The sequence below is a fragment of the Rattus norvegicus genome, chromosome 2 (genome assembly GCF_021556685.1).
Source record: "Rattus norvegicus strain SHRSP/BbbUtx chromosome 2, alternate assembly SHRSP_T2T, whole genome shotgun sequence".
Classification (NCBI taxonomy): domain Eukaryota; kingdom Metazoa; phylum Chordata; class Mammalia; order Rodentia; family Muridae; genus Rattus; species Rattus norvegicus.
Window position 1 is genome coordinate 183,966,243 of NC_141535.1, and position 24,877 is coordinate 183,991,119.

A 24,877-nucleotide genomic window follows, 5' to 3' on the forward strand; every position below is an offset into this window, starting at 1 on the left:
TTTGAAATGGCTCTATGTATTTCAACTTAGATGGAAAAAGTTATGTATGCCTTCTAGCTTTTGACTTAACTTAATTCCAGAGTTAGTCCAGATGGGAATAGGAGTAGTCATCACCAGTGTACTTTCTGAACTGTGGTCAGTCATAAATGAAAGTTCATGACATTTTCTGCAAAGCTACTATTTACTCTTGTGCTGGTCTTACACTAATTCCTGCCACAAGATCATCAGAGAAGGGTTCTTAACTTGTCAGAAGTCTGAGTGTTCACAAAATGGAGAGCAGGTGGAAGAGCTCCTATATTTGGGCAGAAAGCAAGCCCCAAACCTCTGAAGGTGGCTTTCTTCTATCCTGTGTTTAGTCCAATCAAATCCACAGACCTTGTGGTGACTCACCCAAATTTGACTGGGGGTCTTGGAATTCTCCATCAAGAAATTCTCCTTAAAAATCCTTTCCCAGGGGTGCACGGGGGCTCCCAGAAAAGGCAGCACAGGTCCTCCTGGATGCGGCCCTCACGGAGAGCTCAAAAACAACACCCCACGAACAAACTTGAGCCACAGGACCACAGGTAAGACCAACTTTTCTGCACCAAGTGACCTGCCTGGTGGACTCAGGACACAGGCCCACAGGAACAGCTGAAGACCTGTAGATAGGAAAAACTACATGCCTGAAAGCAGAACACTCTGTTCCCAAAACTGGCTGAAAGAAAACAGGAAAACAGGTCTACAGCACTCCTGACACACAGGCCTATAGGGCTACCCACTGTCAGAAATAGCAGAACAAAGTAACACCAGAGATAATCTGATGGCGAGAGGCAAGTGAAGGGACCCAAGCAACAGAAACCAAGACTATATGACATCATCGGAGCCCAATTCTCCCACCAAAGCAAACACGGAATATCCAAACACACCAGAAAAGCAAGATCTAGATTTAAAATCATATTTGATCATGATGCTGGAGGACTTCAAGAAAGACATGAAGAACTCCCTTAGAGAAACAAAGGAAAACATAAACAAGTAGAAGCCTACAGAGAGGAATCACAAAAATCCCTGAAAGAATTCCAGGAAAACACAATCAAAGAGTTGAAGGAATTAAAAATGGAAATAGAAGCAATCAAGAAAGAACACATAGAAACAACCCTGGATATAGAAAACCAAAGGAAGAGACAAGGAGCCTTAGATACAAGCTTCACCAACAGAATACAAGAGATAGAAGAGAGAATCTCGGGAGCAGACGATTCCATAGAAATCATCGACACAACTGTCAAAGATAATGTAAAGCAGAAAAAGCTACTGGTCCAAAACATACAGGAAATCCAGGACTCAATGAGAAGATCAAACCTAAGGATTATAGGTATAGAAGAGAGTGAAGACTCCCAGCTCAAAGGACCAGTAAATATCTTCAACAAAATCATAGAAGAAAACTTCCCTAACCTAAAGAAAGCGATGCCCATAACCATACAAGAAGCATACAGAACTCCAAATAGATTGGACCAGAAAAGAAACTCCTCCAGTCACATAACAGTCAAAACACCAAATGCACAAAATAAAGAAAGAATATTAAAAGCAGTAAGGGAAAAAGGTCAAGTAACATATAAAGGCAGACCTATCAGAATCACACCAGACTTTTCGCCAGAGACTATGAAAGCCAGAAGATCCTGGACAGATGTCACACAGACCCTAAGAGAACACAAATGCCAGCCCAGGTTCCTGTATCCTGCAAAACTCTCAATTAACATAGATGGAGAAACCAAGATATTCCATGACAAAACCAAATTTACACAATATCTTTCTACAAAACCAGTGCTACAAAGGATAATAAATGGTAAAGCCCAACATAAGGAGGCAAGCTACACCCTAGAAAAAGCAAGAAACTAATCATCTTGGAAACAAAACAAAGAGAAGAAAAGCACACAAACATAATCTCTCATTCAAATATGAGTATAACAGGAAGCAACAATCACTATTCCTTATTATCTCTCATCATCAATGGTCTCAACTCCCCCCAAAAAAGACATAGATTAACAAAGTGGATACACAATGAGGACCCTGCATTCTGCTGCCTACATGAAACATACCTCAGAGAAAAACACAGACACTACCTCAGAGTGAAAGGCTGGAAAACAACTTTCCAAGCAAATGGTCAGAAGAAGCAAGCTGGAGTAGCCATTCTATTTCAAATAAAATCAATTTTCAACCAAAAGTCATCAAAAAAGATAAGGAAGGACAATTCATATTCATCAAAGGAAAAATCCACCAAGATGAACTCTCAATCCTAAATATCTATGCCCCAAATACAAGGGCACCTACATACATAAAAGAAACCTTACAAAAGCTCAAAACACACATTACACCTCACACAATAATAGTGGGAGATTTCAACACCAAACTCTCATCAATGGACAGATCATGGAAACAGAAATTAAACAGAGACTTAGACAGACTAAGAGAAGTCATGAACCAAATGGACTTAACAGATATTTATAGAACATTCTATCCTAAAGCAAAAGGATATACATTCTTTCAGCCCCTCATGGTACTTTCTGCAAAATAGACCATATAATTGGTCAAAAAACGGGCCTCAACAGGTACAGAAAGATAGAAATAATCCCATGCGTGCTATCAGACCACCACGGCCTAAAACTGGTCTTCAATAACAATAAGGGAAGAACGCCCACATATACGTGGAAATTGAACAATGCTCTACTCAATGATAACCTGGTCAAGGAAGAAATAAAGAAAGAAATTAAAGACTTTTTAGAATTTAATGAAAATGAAGGTACAACATACCCAAACTTATGGGACACAATGAAAGCTGTGCTAAGAGGAAAAGTCATAGCTGTGAGTGCCTGCAGAAAGAAACAGGAGAGAGCATATGTCACCAGCTTGATAGCACACCTAAAAGCTCGGAACAAAAAGAAGCAAATAAACCCAGGAGGAGGAGAAGGCAGGAAATAATCAAACTCAGAGCTGAAATCAACCAAGTAGAAACAAAAAGGACCATAGAAAACCCCGTGGGAGAGAGACCTCACTGCCCGGACACGTGGGCACTCCTGAGACTGCAGAGCGAAGAGACCACCAACACTGCCCACCCCTGCCCACATCCCTGGCCCAGGAGGAAACTGTATACAACCTCTGGGTTCCTGGAGATAAGGGCACAGGAGCAGGAGGTCCCCTGCGTCTGACACACCGCTAGAACCTGAAGGGACCGACCAGATAAACAGTTCTCTGCACCCAAATCCCGTGGGAGGGAGAGCTAAACCTTCAGAGAGGCAGACACGCCTGGGAAACCAGAAGAGACTACACTCTGCCCACGTTACTGATTCCAGAGGAAAACACCAAATGCCATCTGGAACCCTGGTGCACTGAAGCTCCCGGATAAGGCGGCCCACATCTTCCTGGGTGCTGCCCCCGCAGAGAGCTAATAAGCAACACCCCATGAGCAAACTTGAGCCTCAGGACCACAGGTAAGACAAACCTTCCTGCTCCAAGCGACCTGCCTGGTGAACTCAGGACACAGGCCCACAGGAACAGCTGAAGACCTGTAGATAGGAAAAACTACATGCCCGAAAGCAGAACACTCTGTCCCCATAACTGACTGAAAGAGAGGAAAACAGGTCTACAGCACTCCTGACACACAGGCTTATAGTACAGTCTAGCCACTGTCAGAAATAGCAGAACAAAGTAACACTAGAGATAATCTGATGGCGAGAGGCAAGCGCAGGAACCCAAGCAACAGAAACCAAGACTACATGCCATCATCGGATCCCAATTCTCCCACCAAAACAAACATGGAATATCCAAACACACCAGAAAAGCAAGATCTAGTTTCAAAATCATATTTGATCATGATGCTGGAGGACTTCAAGAAAGACATGAACACACTTAGGGAAACACAGGAAAACATTAATAAACAAGTATAAGCCTACAGAGAGGAATCGCAAAAATCCCTGAAAGAATTCCAGGAAAACACAATCAAACAGTTGAAGGAATTAAAAATGGAAATAGAAGCAATCAAGAAAGAACACATGGAAACAACCCTGGATATAGAAAACCAAAAGAAGAGACAAGGAGCTGTAGATACAAGCCTCACCAACAGAATTCAAGAGATGGAAGAGAGAATCTCAGGAGCAGAAGATTCCATAGAAATCATTGACACAACTGTCAAAGATAATGTAAAGCAGAAAAAGCTACTGGTCCAAAACATACAGGAAATCCAGGACTCAATGAGAAGATCAAACCTAAGGATTATAGGGATAGAAGAGAGTGAAGAATCCCAGCTCAAAGGACCAGTAAATATCTTCAACAAAATCATAGAAGAAAACTTCCCTAACCTAAAAAAAGAGATACCCATAGGCATACAAGATGCCTACAGAACTCCAAATAGATTGGACCAGAAAAGAAACACCTCCCGAAACATAATTGTCAAAACACCAAATGCACAAAATAAAGAAAGAATATTAAAAGCAGTAAGGGAAAAAGGTCAAGTAACATATAAAGGCAGACCTATCAGAATCACACCAGAATTCTCGCCAGAAACTATGAAGGCCAGAAGATCCTGGACTGATGTCATACAGACCCTAAGAGAACACAAATGCCAGCCCAGGTTACTGTATCCTGCAAAACTCTCAATTAACGTAGATGGAGAAACCAAGATATTCCATGACAAAACCAAATTTGCACAATATCTTTCTACAAATCCAGTGCTACAAAGGATAATAAATGGTAAAGCCCAACATAAGGAGGCAAGCTATACCCTAGAAGAAGCAAGAAGCTAATCGTCTTGGCAACAAAACAAAGAGAATGAAAGCACACAAACATAACCTCACATCCAAATATGAATATAACGGGAAGCAATAACCACTATTCCTTAATATCTCTCAACATCAATGGCCTCAACTCCCCAATAAAAAGACATAGATTAACAAACTGGATACGCAACGAGGACCCTGCATTCTGCTGCCTACAGGAAACACACCTCAGAGACAAAGACAGACACTACCTCAGAGTGAAAGGCTGGAAAACAACTTTCCAAGCAAATGGTCAGAAGAAGCAAGCTGGAGTAGCCATTCTAATATCAAATAAAATCAATTTTCAACAAAAAGTCATCAAAAAAGATAAGGAAGGACACTTCATATTCATCAAAGGAAAAATCCACCAAGATGAACTCTCAATCCTAAATATCTATGCCCCAAATACAAGGGCACCTACATACGTAAAAGAAACCTTACTAAAGCTCAAAACACACATTGCACCTCACACAATAATAGTGGGAGATTTCAACACCCCACTCTCATCAATAGACAGATCATGGAAACAGAAATTAAACAGAGATGTAGACAGAATAAGAGAAGTCATGAGCCAAATGGACCTAACGGATATTTATAGAACATTCTATCCTAAAGCAAAAGGATATACATTCTTCTCAGCTCCTCATGGTACTTTCTCCAAAATTGACCATATAATTGGTCAAAAAACGGGCCTCAACAGGTACAGAAAGATAGAAATAATCCCATGCGTGCTATCAGACCACCACGGCCTAAAACTGGTCTTCAATAACAATCAAGGAAGAATGTCCACATATACTTGGAAATTGAACAATGCTCTACTCAATGATAACCTGGTCAAGGAAGAAATAAAGAAAGAAATTAAAAACTTTTTAGAATTTAATGAAAATGAAGGTACAACATACCCAAACTTATGGGACACAATGAAAGCTGTGCTAAGAGGAAAGCTCATAGCGCTGAGTGCCTGCAGAAAGAAACAGGAAAGAGCATATGTCAGCAGCTTGACAGCACACCTAAAAGATCTAGAACAAAAAGAAGCAAATACACCCAGGAGGAGTAGAAGGCAGGAAATAATCAAACTCAGAGCTGAAATCAACCAAGTAGAAACAAAAAGGACCATAGAAAGAATCAACAGAACCAAAAGTTGGTTCTTTGAGAAAATCAACAAGATAGATAAACCCTTAGCCAGACTGACGAGAGGACACAGAGAGTGCGTCCAAATTAACAAAATCAGAAATGAAAAGGGAGACATAACAACAGATTCAGAGGAAATTCAAAAAATTATCAGATCTTACTACAAAAACCTATATTCAACAAAACTTGAAAATCTTCAGGAAATGGACAATTTCCTAGACAGGTACCAGGTACTGAAGTTAAATCACGAACAGATAAACCAGTTAAACAACCCCATAACTCCTAGGGAAATAGAAGCAGTCATTAAAGGTCTCCCAACCAAAAAGAGCCCAGGTCCAGACGGGTTTAGTGCAGAATTCTATCAAACCTTCATAGAAGACCTCATACCAATATTATCCAAACTATTCCACAAAATTGAAACAGATGGATCACTACCGAATACCTTCTACGAAGCCACAATTACTCTTATACCTAAACCACACAAAGACACAACAAAGAAAGAGAACTTCAGACCAATTTCCCTTATGAATATCGACGCAAAAATACTCAATAAAATTCTGGCAAACCGAATCCAGGAGCACATCAAAACAATCATCCACCATGATCAAGTAGGCTTCATCCCAGGCATGCAGGGATGGTTTAATATACGGAAAACCATCAATGTGATCCATTATATAAACAAACTGAAAGAACAAAACCACATGATCATTTCATTAGATGCTGAGAAAGCATTTGACAAAATTCAACACCCCTTCATGATAAAAGTCCTGGAAAGAATAGGAATTCAAGGCCCATACCTGAACATGGTAAAAGCCATATACAGCAAACCAGTTGCTAACATTAAACTAAATGGAGAGAAACTTGAAGCAATCCCACTAAAATCAGGGACTAGACAAGGCTGCCCACTCTCTCCCTACTTATTCAATATAGTTCTTGAAGTTCTAGCCAGAGCAATCAGACAACAAAAGGATGTCAAGGGGATACAGATCGGAAAAGAAGAAGTCAAAATATCACTATTTGCAGATGATATGATAGTATATTTAAGTGATCCCAAAGGTTCCACCAGAGAACTACTAAAGCTGATAAACAACTTCAGCAAAGTGGCTGGGTATAAAATTAACTCAAATAAATCAGTTGCCTTCCTCTACACAAAAGAGAAACAAGCCGAGAAAGAAATTAGGGAAACGACACCCTTCATAATAGACCCAAATAATATGAAGTACCTCGGAGTGACTTTAACAAAGCAAGTAAAAGATCTGTACAATAAGAACTTCAAGACACTGAAGAAGGAAATTGAAGAAGACCTCAGAAGATGGAAAGAACTCCCATGCTCATGGATTGGCAGGATTAATATAGTAAAAATGGCCATTTTACCAAAAGCAATCTACAGATTCAATGCAATCCCCATCAAAATACCAATCCAATTCTTCAAAGAGTTAGACAGAACAATTTGCAAATTCATCTGGAATAACAAAAAACCCAGGATAGCTAAAACTATCCTCAACAATAAAAGGACTTCAGGGGGAATCACTATCCCTGAACTCAAGTAGTATTACAGAGCAATAGTGATAAAAACTGCATGGTATTGGTACAGAGACAGACAGATAGACCAATGGAATAGAATTGAAGACCCAGAAATGAACCCACACACATATGGTCACTTGATTTTTGACAAAGGAGCCAAAACCATCCAATGGAAAAAAGATAGCATTTTCAGCAAATGGTGCTGGTTCAACTGGCGGTCAACATGTAGAAGAATGCAGATCGATCCATCCTTATCACCCTGTACAAAGCTTAAGTCCAAGTGGATCAAGTACCTCCACATCAAAGCAGACACACTCAAACTAATAGAAGAAAAACTAGGGAAGCATCTGGAACACATGGGCACTGGAAAAAATTTCCTGAACAAAACACCAATGGCTTACGCTCTAAGATCAAGAATTGACAAATGCGATCTCATAAAACTGCAAAGCTTCTGTAAGGCAAAGGACACTGTGGTTAGGACAAAACGGCAACCAACAGATTGGGAAAAGATCTTTACCAATCCTACAACAGATAGAGGCCTTATATCCAAAATATACAAAGAACTCAAGAAGTTAGACCACAGGGAAACAAATAACCCTATTAAAAAATGGGGCTCAGAGCTAAACAAAGAATTCACAGCTGAGGAATGCCGAATGGCGGAGAAACACCTAAAGAAATGTTCAACATCTTTAGTCATAAGGGAAATGCAAATCAAAACAACACTGAGATTTCACCTCACACCAGTGAGAATGGCTAAGATCAAAAACTCAGGGCACAACAGATGCTGGCGAGGATGTGGAGAAAGAGGAACACTCCTCCATTGTTGGTGGGATTGCAAACTGGTACAACCATTCTGGAAATCAGTCTGGAGGTTCCTCAGAAAATTGGACATTGAACTGCCTGAGGATCCAGCTATACCTCTCTTGGGCATATACCCAAAAGATGCCCCAACATATAAAAAAGACACGTGCTCCATTATGTTCATCGCAGCCTTATTTATAATAGCCAGAAGCTGGAAAGAACCCAGATGCCCTTCAACAGAGGAATGGATACAGAAAATGTGGTACATCTACACAATGGAATATTACTCAGCTATCAAAAACAACGACTTTATGAAATTCGTAGGCAAATGGCTGGAACTGGAAAATATCATCCTGAGTGAGCTAACCCAAACACAGAAAGACATACATGGTATGCACTCACTGATAAGTGGCTATTAGCCCAAATGCTTGAATTACCCTAGATCCCTAGAACAAAGGAAACTCAAGACGGATGATCAAAATGTGAATGCTTCACTCCTTCTTTAAATGAGGAAAAAGAATACCCTTGGCAGGGAAGGGAGAGGCAAAGATTAAAACAGAGACTGAAGGAACACCCATTCCGAGCCTGCACCACAGGTGGCCCATACATATACAGCCACCCAATTAGACAAGATGGATGAAGCAAAGAAGTGCAGACCGACAGGAGCCGGATGTAGATCGCTCCTGAGAGACACAGCCAGAATACAGCAAATACAGAGGCGAATGCCAGCAGCAAACCACTGAACTGAGAATAGGACCCCCGTTGAAGGAATCAGAGAAAGAACTGGAAGAGCTTGAAGGGGCTCGAGACCCCATATGTACAACAATGCCAAGCAACCAGAGCTTCCAGGGACTAAGCCACTACCTAAAGACTATACATGGACTGACCCTGGACTCTGACCTCATAGGTAGCAATGAATATCCTAGTAAGAGCACCAGTGGAAGGGGAAGCCCTGGGTCCTGCTAAGACTGAACCCCCAGTGAACTAGACTGTTGGGGGGAGGGGGACAATGGGGGGAGGGTGGGGAGGGGAACACCGATAAGAAAGGGGAGGGGGGAGGGGGATGTTTGCCCGGAAACTGGGAAAGGGAATAACACTCGAAATGTATATAAGAAATACTCAAGTTACTAAAAAAAAAAAAAAAAAAAGAAGTTGAATTGAATAAATTTCTACTTTACTTGTATCATTATGATTTAAAGTATTTAATGTTTCTTGTACACTTAATCAGTGCAATGACAGCTAACATACCAAAAAGAATTTAATAAATTTTATTCTTTTAAAAAAAAATGGAAATAGAAGCAATGAAGAAAGAACACATAGAATCAACCCTGGATATAGAAAACCAAAAGAAGAGACAAGGAGCCGTAGATACAAGCTTCACCAACAGAATACAAGAGATAGAAGAGAGAATCTCGGGAGCAGACGATTCCATAGAAATCATCGACACAACTGTCAAAGATAATGTAAAGCAGAAAAAGCTACTGGTCCAAAACATACAGGAAATCCAGGACTCAATGAGAAGATCAAACCTAAGGATTATAGGTATAGAAGAGAGTGAAGACTCCCAGCTCAAAGGACCAGTAAATATCTTCAACAAAATCATAGAAGAAAACTTCCCTAACCTAAAGAAAGAGATGCCCATAAGCATACAAGAAGCATACAGAACTCCAAATAGATTGGACCAGAACAGAAATTCCTCCTGTCATAATAGTCAAAACACCAAATGCACAAAATAAAGAAAGAATATTAAAAGCAGTAAGGGAAAAATGTCAAGTAACATATAAAGGCAGACCTATCAGAATCACACCAGACTTTTCGCCAGAGACTATGAAAGCCAGAAGATCCTGGACAGATGTCATACAGACCCTAAGAGAACACAAATGCCAGCCCAGGTTACTGTATCCTGCAAAACTCTCAATTAACGTAGATGGAGAAACCAAGATATTCCATGACAAAACCAAATTTACACAATATCTTTCTACAAATCCAGTGCTACAAAGGATAATAAATGGTAAAGCCCAACATAAGGAGGCAAGCTACACCCTAGAAGAAGCAAGAAACTAATCGTCTTGGCAACAAAACAAAGAGAAGAAAAGCACACAAACATAACCTCATATCCAAATATGAATATAACAGGAAGCAATAATCACTACTCCTTAATATCTCTCAACATCAATGGTCTCAACTCCCCAATAAAAAGACATAGATTAACAAACTAGATATGCAACTAGGACCCAGCATTCTGCTGCCTACAGGAAACACACCTCAGAGACAAACACAGACATTACCTTAGAGTGAAAGACTGGAGAAAAACTTTCCAAGCAAATGGTCAGAAGAAGCAGGCTGGAGTAGCAATTCTAATATCAAATAAAATCAATTTTCAACTAAAAGTCATCAAAAAAGATAAGGAAGGACACTTCATATTCATCAAAGGAAAAATCCACCAAGATGAACTCTCAATCCTAAATATCTATGCCCCAAATACAAGGGCACCTACATACATAAAAGAAACCTTACAAAAGCTCAAAACACACATTGCACCTCACACAATAATAGTAGGAGATTTCAACACCCCACTCTCATCAATGGACAGATCATGGAAACAGAAATTAAACAGAGATTTAGACAGACTAAGAGAAGTCATGAACCAAATGGACTTAACAGATATTTATAGAACATTCTATCCTAAAGCAAAAGGATATACATTCTTCTCACCTCCTCATGGTACTTTCTCCAAAATTGACCATATAATTGGTCAATTATAAACGGGCCTCAACAGGTACAGAAAGATAGAAATAATCCCATGTGTGCTATCAGACCACCACGGCCTAAAGCTGGTCTTCAATAACAAGAAGGGAAGAACACCCACATATACGTGGAGGCTGAACAATGCTGTACTCAACAATAACCTGGTCAAGGAAGAAATAAACAAAGAAATTGAAGACCTCTTAGAATTTAATGAAAATTAAGGTACAGCATACCCAAACTTATGGGACACAATGAAAGCTGTGCTAAGAGGAAAAGTCATAGCTCTGAATGCCTGCAGAAAGAAACGGGAGAGAGCATATGTCACCAGCTTGACAGCACACCTAAAAGCTCTAGAACAAAAAGAAGCAAATACACCCAGGAGGTGTAGAAGGCAGGAAATAATCAAACTCAGAGCTGAAATCAACCAAGTAGAAACAAAAAGGACCATAGAAAGAATCAACAGAACCAAAAGTTGGTTCTTTGAGAAAATCAACAAGATAGATAAAACCTTAGCCAGACTAACGAGAGGACGCAGAGAGTGTGTCCAAATTAACAAAATCAGAAATGAAAAGAGAGACATAACTACAGATTCAGAGGAAATTCAAAAAATCATCAGATCTTACTATAAAAGCCTATATTCAACAAAACTTGAAAATCTGCAGGAAATGGACAATTTCCTAGACAGATACCAGGTACCGAAGTTAAATCAGAAACAGATAAACCAGTTAAACAGCCCCATAACTCCTAGGAAAATAGAAGCAGTCATTAAAGGTCTCCCAACCAAAAAGAGCCCAGGTCCAGATGGGTTTAGTGCAGAATTCTATCAGACCTTCATAGAAGACCTCATACCAATATGATCCAAACTATTCCACAAAATTGAAACAGATGGAGCACTACCGAATTCCTTCTATGAAGCCACAATTACTCTCATACCTAAACCACACAAAGACACAACAAAGAAAGAGAACTTCAGACCAATTTCCCTTATGAATATCGACGCAAAAATACTCAATAAAATTCTGGCAAACCGAATCCAAGAGCACATCAAAACAATCATCCACCATGATCAAGTAGGCTTCATCCCAGGCATGCAGGGATGGTTTAATATACGGAAAACCATCAACATGATCAATTATATAAACAAACTGAAAGAACAAAACCACATGATCATTTCATTAGACGCTGAGAAAGCATTTGACAAAATTCAACACCCCTTCATGATAAAAGTCCTGGAAAGAATAGGAATTCAAGGCCCATACCTAAACATAGTAAAAGCTATATACAGCAAACCAGTTGCTAATATTAAACTAAATGGAGAGAAACTTGAAGCAATCCCACTAAAATCAGGGACTAGACAAGGCTGCCCACTCTCTCCCTACTTATTCAATATAGTTCTTGAAGTTCTAGCCAGAGCAATCAGACAACAAAAGGAGGTCAAGGGGATACAGATCGGAAAAGAAGAAGTCAAAATATCACTATTTGCAGATGATATGATAGTATATTTAAGTGATCCCAAAAGTTCCACCAGAGAACTACTAAAGCTGATAAACAACTTCAGCAAAGTGGCTGGGTATAAAATTAACTCAAATAAATCAGTTGCCTTCCTCTACACAAAAGAGAAACAAGCCGAGAAAGAAATTAGGGAAACGACAACCTTCATAATAGACCCAAACAATATAAAGTACCTCGGTGTAACTTTAACCAAGCAAGTAAAAGATTTGTACAATAAGAACTTCAAGACTCTGAAGAAAGAAACTGAAGAAGACCTCAGAAGATGGAAAGATCTCCCATGCTCATGGATTGGCAGGATTAATATAGTAAAAATGGCCATTTTACCAAAAGCGATCTACAGATTCAATGCAATCCCCATCAAAATACCAATCCAATTCTTCAAAGAGCTAGACAGAACAATTTGCAAATTCATCTGGAATAACAAAAAACCCAGGATAGCTAAAACTATCCTCAACAATAAAAGGACTTCAGGGGGAATCACTATCCCTAAACTCAAGCAGTATTACAGAGCAATAGTGATAAAAACTGCATGGTATTGGTACAGAGACAGACAGATCGACCAATGGAACAGAATTGAAGACCCAGAAATGAACCCACACACTTATGGGCACTTGATTTTTGACAAAGGAGCCAAAACCATCAAATGGAAAAAAGATAGCATTTTCAGCAAATGGTGCTGGTTCAACTGGAGGTCAACATGTAGAAGAATGCAGATCGATCCATGCTTATCACCCTGTACAAAGCTTAGGTCCAAGTGGATCAAGGACCCCCACATCAAACCAGATACACTCAAACTAATAGAAGAAAAACTGGGGAAGCATCTGGAACACATGGGCACTGGAGAAAATTTCCTGAACAAAACACCAATGGCTTATGCTCTAAGATCAAGAATGGACAAATGGGATCTAATAAAACTGCAAAGCTTCTGTAAGGCAAAGGACACTGTGGTTAGGACAAAACGGCAACCAACAGATTGGGAAAAGATCTTTACCAATCCTACAACAGATAGAGGCCTTATATCCAAAATATACAAAGAACTCAAAAAGTTAGACCGCAGGGAGACAAATAACCCTATTAAAAAATGGGGTTCAGAGCTAAACAAACAATTCACAGCTGAGGAATGCTGAATGGCTGAGAAACACCTAAAGAAATGTTCAACATCTTTAGTCATAAGGGAAATGCAAATCAAAACAACCCTGAGATTTCACCTCACACCAGTGAGAATGGCTAAGATCAAAAACTCAGATGACAGCAGATGCTGGTGAGGATGCGGAGAAAGAGGAACACTCCTCCATTGTTGGTGGGAGTGCAGACTGGTAAAACCATTCTGGAAATCAGTCTGGAGGTTCCTCAGAAAATTGGACATTGAACTGCCTGAGGATCCAGCTATACCTCTCTTGGGCATATACCCAAAAGATGCCCCAACATATAAAAAAGACACGTGCTCCATTATGTTCATCGCAGCCTTATTTATAATAGCCAGAAGCTGGAAAGAACCCAGATGCCCTTCAACAGAGGAATGGATACAGAAAATGTGGTACATCTACACAATGGAATATTACTCAGCTATCAAAAACAACGACTTTATGAAATTCGTAGGCAAATGGTTGGAACTGGAAAATATCACCCTAAGTGAGGTAACCCAATCACAGAAAAACACACATGTTATGCACTCATTGATAAGTGGCTATTAGCCCAAATGCTTGAATTACCCTAGATGCCTAGAACAAGTGAAACTCAAGACGGATGATCAAAATGTGAATGCTTCACTCCTTCTTTAAAAGGGGAATAAGAACACCCGTGGCAGGGAATAGAGTGGCAAAGGTTAAAACAGACACAGAAGGAACACCCATTCAGAGCCTGCCCCACATGTGGCCCACACATATACAGCCATCCAATTAGACAAGATAGATGAAGCAAAGAAGTGCAGGCCGACAGGAGCCCGATGTAGATCGCTCCTGAGAGACACAGCCAGAATACCACAAATACAGAGGCGAATGCCAGCAGCAAACCACTGAACTGAGAATAGGATCCCTGTTGAAGGAATCAGAGAAAGAACTGGAAGAGCTTGAAGGGGCTCGAGACCCCATATGTACAACAATGCCAAGCAACCAGAGCTTGCAGGAACTAAGCCACTACCTAAAGACTATACATGGACTGACCCTGAACTCTGACCTCATAGATAGCAATGAATATCCTAGTAAGAGCACCAGTGGAAGGGGAAGCCCTGGGTCCTGCTAAGACTGAAACCCCAGTGAACTAGATTGTTGGGGGGAGGGCGGCCATGGGGGGAGGATGGGGAGGGGAACACCCATAAAGAAGGGGAGAGGTAAGAAATACTCAAGTTAATAAAAAAGAAAAAAGAAAAAAAAAAGAAATACAAGTCAACGCAAGTAAACAAGTAGAAACACTTAAAGAGGAAATACAAAAATCCCTTAAACAATTACAGGAAAATACATACAGGTGAAGGAACTGAACAAAACCATCCAGGATTTAAAAATGGAAATATAAACAATAAAGAAATCACAAAGGGAGATAACACTAGAGATAGAACATCTAGAAAAAAAGATCAGGAGTCATAGATGTAAGCATCACCAACAGAGTACAAGATATAGAAGAGAGAATCTGAGGGGCAGAAGATACCACAGAACACATCAATACAACCTTCAAAAATAATGTAAAATGCAAAGAGCTACTGGCCCAAAACATCCAGGAAATCCAGGAAACAATGAGATGATCAAACCTAAGGATAATAGGTATAGAGAGTGAAGACTCCCAACTTAAAGGGCCAGTAAATATCTTCAACAAAATTATAGAAGAAAACTTCTCTAACCTAAAGAAAGAGATGGCCATAAATGTACAAGAAGCCAACAGAACTCCAAAAACATTGGACCAGAAAAGAAATCCCTCCCGTCACATAATAGTCAAAACACAAAATGCACAAAACAAAGACAGAATATTAAAAGCAGTAAGGGAAAAAGGTCAAGTGACATATAAAGGCAGCCCTATCAGAATTACACCAGACTTCTCAACAGAGACTATGAAAGCCAGAAGATCGTGGGCAGATGTCATACAGACCCTAAGAGAACACAAATGCCAGCCTAGGCTGTTATATCCAGCAAAACTCAATTAACATAGATGGAGAAACCAAGACATTCCATGACAAAACCAAATTTACATAATATCTTTCTACAAATCCAGCCATACAAAGGATAATAAATGGAAAACTCCAACACAAGGAGGAAAACTACACCATACAGAAAAAAATAATATAATCACCTTGCAACAAAACCAAAAGAAGAGAGACACGCAAACCTAATTTTACCTCTAACAACAAAAATAACAGGAAACAACACTACTCCTTAATGTCTATTAACATTAATGGACTTGATTCCCCATAAAAAAAAGACATAGAAATAAAGACTGGATACATAAAGAGGACACAGCATTTTGCTGCATACAGGAAACACACTGCAGAGAAAAAGACAGACAGAACCTCAGAGAAAAAGGCGGAAAACAAATTTCCAAGCAAATGGTCCAAAGAAACAAGGTGGAGTAGCCATTCGAATTTCGAATAAAATCGCCTTTCAACCAAAACTTATCAAAAAACATAAGGAAGGACACCACATATTCATCAAAGGAAAAACTGACCAAGATGGACACTCAATCCTAAATATCTAGGGTTCAAATGCGAGGGCACCTACATTCATAGAAGAAACTTGACTGAAGTTCAAAGCATACATTGCAGCTCACACAATATTAGCAGGAGATCTTAACACCTCACTCTCAGCAATGGACAGTTCATGGAAACAGACACTAAACAGAGACATAGAGAAATTAACAGAAGCTATGAAACAAATTGATTTAACAGACATTTATACAACATTTCATCCTAAAACAAAAGAATATATCTTCTCAGCACCTCATGGTACCTTCTTCAAAATTCACCACATAATCAGTCACAAAACAGGCCTCAACAGATACAAGAAGATTGAAATACTCCCATGCATCCTATCAGATCACCATGTACTAGGCGTGATCTTCAATAACAAGAAAAATTACAGAAATTCCACATATACATGGAAGGTGAATGATGCTCTACTCAATGATAACGTGGTCAAGGAAGAAATAAAGAAAGAAATTTAAGACGTTTTAGAATTTAATGTAAATGAGGGTACAACATACCCAAACTTATGTGGCAAAATGAAAGCAGTGCTAATAGGAAAACTCTTGGCTCTGAGTGCCTCCAGAAAGAAACAGGAGAGAGCATACATTAGCAACTTGACAGCACACCTAGAAGTTCTAGAACAAAAAGAACCAAATGCACCCAGGAGGAGTAGAAGGCAGGAAATAATCAAACTCAGGGCTAAAATCAACCAAGTAGAAACAAAAAGGACTATACAAAGAATCAACAAAACCAGGAGCTGGTTCTTTGAGAATATCAACAAGAGAGATAAATCCTTAGCCAGACTAACCAGAGGTCACAGAGAGTGTATCCAAATTAACAAAATCAGAAATTAAAAGGGAGACATAACAACAGAATCAGAGGAAACTCAAAAAATCATCATATCCTACTTCAAATGCCTATGTTCAACAAAACTTGAAAATCTGGAGGAAATGGACAATTTTCTAGTCAATTTTTTGGTACCAGGTACCAAAGTCAAATCAGGATCAGATAAACAATCCCATAACTCCTAAAGAAATAGACTTATTAAAAGTCTCCCAACCAAAAAGAGCCCAGGAACAGATAGGTTTAGTGCAGAATTCTATCAGACCTTCATAGAAGACCTCATACCAATACAGTCCAAACTATTCCACAAAATAGAAACAGACAGAGCACAACCAAATTCCTTCTATTAAGCCACAATTACACTTATATCTAAACCACACAAAGACCTAACAAAGAAAGAGAACTTCAGACCGATTTCCTTATGAGTATCAACAAAAAAAAAATTTTTTTCAATAAAATTCTTGCAAACCAAATCCAAGAATACATCAAAACGATCATCCAACATGATCAATTGGGCTTCATCCCAGGGATGCAGGGATAGTTCAATAAATTGAAATCCACGAATGTAATCCTCTATATAAACAAAAAGTGAAAGAAAAAAGTCACATGATCATCTCATTAGATGCTAAGAAAGCATTTAAAAAATTCAACACCCCTTGATGTTAAAAGTCTTGGAAATATCAGGAATTCAAGGCCCATATCTAAACATAGTAAAAGCAATGTTCTGCAAACCAGTAGCCAACATCAAACAAAATGGAGAGAAACTTGAAGAAATCCCACTAAAATCAGGGACTAGACAAGGATGCCCAGTCTCTCTATACCTATTCAATATAGTACTCCAAGTCATAGGCAGAGCAATCAGACAACAAAAGGAGGTCAAAGGGATACAAACTGGAAAGGAATAAGTCAAAATATCACTATTTGCAGATGATATAGTATACTTAAGTAACCCCAAAAGTTCAACCAGAGAACTACTAAAGCTGATAAACAACTTCAGCAAAGTGACTGGGTATAAAATTAACTCAAACAACTCAGTAGCCTTCCTCTATTCAAAGGATAAACAGGCTGAGAAAGAAAGTAAGGAAATGACACCCTTCAAAATAGTCCCAAATAATATAAAATACCTCGGTATGACTCTAACCAAGCAAGTGAAAGACCTGTATGACAAGAACTTCAAGTCTCTGAAGAAAGAAATTGAAAAAGAAATTGAAAGAAGATGGAAAGACCTCTGATGCTCATGGAGTGGCAGGATTAATATAGTTAAAAATGGCCATTTTGCCAAAAGCAATCTACAGATTTAATGCCAACCCCACCAAAATTCCAACTCAATTCTTCATAGAGTTAGAAAGAGCAATTTTACAAATTCATTTGGAACATAAATCCCAGGATAGCAAAAACTAACCTCAACAATAAAAGAACTTTGGGGAAATCACTATCCCTAACCTCAAGTAGTATTACAGAGCAGTATTACATAAAAACTGTATGGTATTGATACAGAGACAGGCAGGTAAATCAGGGGAAGAAAATTGAGGACCCAGAAATGAACGCACACACCTATGGTCCCTTGATCTTTGACAAAGGAGCTAAAACCATCCAGTGGAAGAAAGATAGCATTTTCAACAAATGGTGCTGGTTCAACTGGACGTCAGCATGTAGAAGAATGCAAATTGAACCATGCTTATCACCCTGTACAAAGCTTAAGTCCAAGTGCATCAAGGACCTCCACATCAAACTGGAAAAACTCAAACTAATAGAAGAAAAAGTGGGGAAGAGTTTCGAACACATGGGTACTTGGGAAAATTTCCTGAATAGAACACCAATGACTTATGCTCTAAGATCAAGAATCGACAAATGGGACCTCATAAAACTGCAAAGTTTGTGTAAGGCAAAGGACACTGTCATTAGGACAAAATTGGGGAAATATCTTTACCAATCCTACATCCAGTAGAGGGCTAATATCCAAAATATACAAAGAACTCAAGATGTTAGACTCCAAAGAATCAAATAACTCTATTTAAATACGTGGTACAGAGATAATCAAAGAATTCTTAGCTGAGGAATATCGAATGGTTGAGAAGTACCTAAAGAAATATTTAGCAGTCTTCTGCTAGCAGCATTCAGGTGAGGATATAGCACTCTCAGCTCCTCCTGCACCGTGCCTGCCTGGATGATAACGGACTGAAACACTGAACATGATTTACGTTTTAAAGATGATTTCTGTGGTTGAATTGTCATTGGAAGAATAAGTCCACTTCAAGAGTACTTGGAGCTGGTCTTCACCTCAAGGAAGCAGTGGCTTGTTCCAGGAAGCCACTTTTGGCCTGAGAACTTACCCAGTATACCTAATCAGGGAGAAGACTGCTATTTTTATTTCTATTCTACATGCACCAAGGGTGACAGCTGCCCATTCCGTCACTGTGAAGCTGCACTAGGAAATGAAACTGTTTGCACACTGTGGCAGGAAGGTCATTGTTTTCGACAGGTGTGCAAATTTCGCCACATGGAAATTGACAAAAAACGAAGTGAAATTCCTTGTTATTGGGAAAACCAGCCAATGGGATGTCAAAAATTAAATTGCACTTTCCATCACAACAGAAGTCGTTATGTCGATGGACTGTTCCTACTTCCAAGCAAAACTGTGTTACCCACTGTGCCTGAGTCACAAGAAGAGGAAGTAAAGACCGGCCAGCTCACGGTTCAACAGAACAAATTGTCTGTTCAGTCCAACCCCTCCCCTCAGCTGCGGAGCGTGATGAAAGTGGAGAGTTCGGAAAACGTTCCCAGCCCCACATACCCTCCTGTCGTGATCAATGCTGCCGATGATGATGAAGATGACAATGTTTTCTGAGGAGGGTGATGAGAGCAAAACACCTGCCCTGCAGCCAACAACTGACGCCCATAATGGACTACAAGTGGCCTCTACCCGCAAACCTGGAGCCAGTTTAAAGCCAGGTGACTCTTTGAATTTTGGAATAAAAACGCTTGAGGAAATTAAATCAAAGAAAATGAAGGAAAAATCCAAGAAGCAAGGTGAAGGCTCCTCGGGAATTTCCAGTGTTTTACATCAGCCTTAGCCCAATCCAGGCCCTGAGGAGAATGTTCGGACTGTGGTGAGAACCGTAACTCTGTCAAGCAAACAAGAAGAGCCCTTGGTTAGACTGAGTCTTACTGAGAGACTGGGGAAACGAAAACTTCCAGGAGATGGTGACAGTGATCCCCCATTAAAGCGAAGTCTTGCACAGAGACTGGGAAAAAAAAGTGGAAGCACCAGAAACTAACATTGATAAAGCACCAAAGAAAGAGAGAGTTAATAAAACTGGTGAGATCCATGTTAAGACACTGGAAGAAATTCTTCTTGAAAGAGCCAGTCAGAAACGTGGAGAATTGCAAACTAAACTAAAGACAGAAGAACCTTCAGGAGCTGAGGATTCTCCATCAGGAACAAAAAGTTCTTCAGTGCGCATCAAAACCTTCTCTGAGGTCCTGGCTGAAAAGAAACATCGGCAGCAGGAAATGGAAAGACAGAAATCCAAAAAGGATACAAGTTGCCTCATGCTAACAGAAGATTCTGAAGTGAAAAAGACTGTGAGCCTGCCGACTGTTGCTGTTAGCAAAGGACAGCTTGAGGAGGAGCCTGCAGACAGAGCCAGGCCTATGCAGGAGGTGCATATTAAGACGCTAGAGGAAATTAAGCTGGAAAAGGCCCTGAGGGTGCAGCAAAGCGCTGAGAGGAGTGGCAGCTCCCGGCCTCAAGCGGAGGCTGCCCCAGTGGCCAAGAGGCTGCTGCGCATCACCAAGAGATCAGGTGCAAGAGAAGAGAAAAAACTTGAACTTGAGGACAGTGGTGGCGCTCCCTCTCAGAGCAGTGTGACTAAGATGGGACTTAGTGAGACTTCAGATGAGACCATAAGTGATCCCACAAAACTTCCAGTCAACAGATGTGACATTGTCAAAGAGAAACACACACAGAGACAGCAAGAGAGAGGAGCATCACAAAAGGAGAAGCCAGCCTTGGCATCTGTGCGGACAGATGAGGCTTCTTACTATACCCGAGTGGTGGGGAAGCCGGTGCTCACTGCTGTATCGGGCGTCACTTGGCACCTGGCAAAACGGCTCCCCACAGAGTCGTCCCAGAAAGGGGAGGTGGAGACCTCCGGGATTGGAGACTCAATACTGCACGTGAAGTGTGCGGCACAGACTCTGGAGAAAAGAGGTAAAGCCAAGCCCAAAGTAAATGTGAAGCCATCTGTGGTCAAGGTTGTCTCAGCCCCCAAATTGGCTCCCAAGCGCAAGGCTGTGGAGGTGCACTCTGCTGTCATCGCAGCTGTGAAGCCGCTCAGCTCCAGCAGTGTCCTGCAGGAAAGCCGCCAAGAAAGCAGCCGTGGCTGTTGTCCCACTCCTCTCTGAGGATAAATCCGTCACTATGTCTGAGACAGAAAAACCGAAAGACAGTTCTGCGCTGTCTTAAGCCCAACCTTCTTCAGAACCCTTGCTCCCCGAAGGCTCTGGCCCTTCCTCATCCCAGATGGAAACGAAACCGCGCCGGCTGAGCTCGCTCGGCCTCCACAGGAAAGCCTCTACTCTCCGTGGAAGATGATTTTGAGAAACTAATATGGGAAATTTCAGGGGGCAAATTAGAAGCTGAGATTGACTTGGATCCTGGGAAAGATGAAGACGACCTTCTGCTTGAGCTCTCAGAGATGATTGACAGCTGAAAGGGGACAGTGAGGACACTTAAAAATAAAAACCTTCACCCAAAACTGGACTTACTTTTATCTATTTACCTGAGGTGATAATTTCCTTAAGTCTCAAATTTTACCCAAATCAAAAGTATACCTCTGAAGTACCTGTGTGTGTCCTCCCTGGGGTCAGATCTTTTACATCCCTTGATAACCATTTTGCCCATTCAATGCCATTGTTCAGCATCCTTGAGAAGAAAGTTCTGTAATGCCCTTCTCTCCACATGGGACTGAGCTCCAAATGAAACGGTGCACGAGAACTCAGTGGTCCTTGAGGTGTTTGTCAGTGTGGGCTAGCTTCCCCTGCTGTATTTATTTATGTATTGTCTTAATTTTATCAGAGTTTAAAATGAAGACGGCTGCTAACCATTGTGGACCAAATGTCATGCTACCACTAAACAAAAGACCCACTCAGTCTGTGTAAAATCGTATGTCTTTTTAAAGGTATTTGGAGATTCATCTAAGCTTTAAAGAGGGCCGGGCAGCTTGAGCACCTGAGATGCGGACATAGCTCTGGACCGGTTCTGTTGTGTCAGCTGCTCTATGGCCTCTGAAGAGCAATAGCTAATTTATTACTACTGTAATTTTTTAAAGGCTTTAAAGTGCCTCAGGGGCCCCCTGAAACTACGTTTCTATTTCTGGGGTTCCCTGGATTCTTTATAAGAGATGGTGACATGACTAGAAATTCTTTTTTTAGTATGAAAATTGTTCCTTCAATACCTTTATCTTACTGGCATTGAATTATCAGAGACAGAAAATTGGTAATTTTTTTAATTTCTAACTCTCCCAGGAAACTCCTCTTGCCTAGTATTTATTTGATGTGCTTTAACCATGGGAGGAGGGGAAAACCTCAAGCTGCCAGTGTTGATCAACAGACTGTACCAGTACACGGGGCTGTACTGGCTTAGGGACGGCAAGATGCTCTGGGGTGTATTGGATACCTCCAGTTTCTTCATTTCCGGATTGAGTTTTCTTTTCTTAATGTTGGTCTTCATAATCACCTCGAGGTTTAGACTTGTGAAGGAGCAAGTCTGTTGAGGATAATAGTCTTGAAATGAGACACTGTACAGAACTGGAAGAAGGAAAGGAAAGACTCGTTCATTGTGATACTTTGTGTGGGTGGCCAGTTTGTTTCTCATAGGGAAGTCCTGGATCACCTGTCATGTTGGCTCCTAAGGAACTGCTGTTGTAAGCGGCTCACCAAGAGTTGAAGGTCATGTAGCCTTGTTGGGAATATGGAAAAGGAAGAAAGCCACAGGACTGCCAGTTCAGTCGGGAAGATCTGGATGATTCTGCACATGCAAAAGTGACTTGAAGTTTCTGTATAGACACTTGTACCAATCCATCTTCAGCTGACTGAATGCTGTATGATAGCCCTTCTCCAAAGCAGAGGTGGAAGGTTCTGGTTTCACCACACATTTATAAACACATTTCCTTTTTTGAATTGGCCTATAGATTGTAGGTCTCTTTTGTATATAACCTCTATTCTTTTTGCTTAAAAAAAAAAGTCTGTTCATACTTAATGCCCTGTATTATTCAATGATTTGTGTTCAACATTATTTGAACCATTTGCCATTAACGAAAGAGAAATACTTATTTGTGTTTTAAATAAAACTGATATAGGAAAAAAAGAAATATTTAGCATCCTTAGTCTTCAGGGAAATGCAAATCAAAGCAACTCTGAGATTCCCCCTCAAACCAGTCAGAATGTCTAAGATCTAAAACTCAAGTGACAACAGATGCTGGCGAGGATGTGGAGAAAGAGGAACACTCCTCCATTGTTGGTGGGATTGCAGACTGGTACAACCATTCTGGAAATCAGGCTGGAGGTTCCTCAGAAAATTAGACATTGCACAACTGAGGATCCACCTATACCTCTCCTGGGCATTTACATAAACAGTACTCCAACATACAACAAAGACACATGCTCCACTATGTTCACTGGGTTCTGATGATGCCAAGTGGCCTTGTTCTCTGTTGCTTAGGTTTCTTGCCCTTGCCTCTAGTCATCTGCTGATCTCCGGTGCTAATTGACCTTGCTGTCTCTGACAGTGGCTTGACCCTCCTGTAAGCCTGTGTGTCAGCACTCCTGGAGACTGGTCTTCCCCCGACGGGATCTAGGTACAGAGAACTGTGTCACAGGGTCAGCTCCCAGTGCAAGCAGAAACCGGAAGGATCCTGTCCCAGAATGCTCCTCGGTTCTTTTGTCCAGAGTGCTTCAAGTGTTGGGCCAGGACTGTGAGCAGAAGTGGTGGTCTCACCTATGCTCTCAGGATTATCTGCACTTCTGAGAATCCAGCTTTCTCCCCAAGGTATCTGGGTACAGAGAGCTATGTCACAGGGGTCAGCTCCAGTGCCAGCAGAAACCAGAAGTCATTCTCCTCCATCTGCTGCTTATTTTGACCTATGAAACCCTGAACCTTTAGTTCTAGTGTTTCTTCCAGGCCATGTTGCCAAGTCTTAAACTTTTCTGTCTGTTGCTCAGACTCCTATTAACTACAGAAAATTCTGTTCTAGCATCTCCTCCAGCTTCTGTCTCCAGCCTTCAGTCTGCTCTTTCTGTTGTTTATTTTGAGCTATAAAATCCTGTGTCTTGAGTTCTAGTGTTACTTGTAATCTCTTTTCTAAGGCAAGGAACTTTTTATCTAGGTCCCTGTCTTTTTGAGAAGACATAGTAAATCAAGAGAATAAATATTGCCATACTCGTAAATGATAAGGTGTCTATTTCCTTTAAATCCATCCCTGTCAGACCATTCAAAATATCATCCCATAAAACATAAAAGATATTTATTGTGTTTCTCATCCTTAAGTATCAAAAGATTATATATCTCTGTTTATATCAAGTATTACCAGATCTGGAGCCCTTTGTTCCTTTGTCTCCCTCTGCTGTTCGATTCAGAACACTGCAGTCCTCTCCTATTTTTTCACAGCAAGGGGCCTCTTTCCCTTGCAGTTGGCAGGGCTTGCTTCTGTGTTGATCTTAGGCTACCTGAAGCTCAAGCAAACACTCCAAAGATCCAGTCTGTCTGTCGATTTCCTGTGTAGATGTGGGGGGATACGGGGAAGTAAACACAAAATGGCTATCCAGGGTTTAGATGTCCAGACCTATTCCGTATGTCTGCTGGAAA

The 24,877-nt window shown here is 40.6% G+C and overlaps 1 protein-coding gene and 1 pseudogene across 3 annotated transcripts in view; one reads left to right on the plus strand and one right to left on the minus strand.

Moving 5' to 3' along the window:
* Positions 1-24,877, minus strand: part of Spopfm2l2 (speckle-type BTB/POZ protein family member 2 like 1) — a 73,110-nt gene that overhangs the window by 6,941 nt on the left and 41,292 nt on the right. The gene's annotated exons all lie outside the window — the stretch shown is intronic.
* On the plus strand, positions 270-21,823 carry Zc3h11a-ps3 (zinc finger CCCH-type containing 11A, pseudogene 3; annotated as a pseudogene).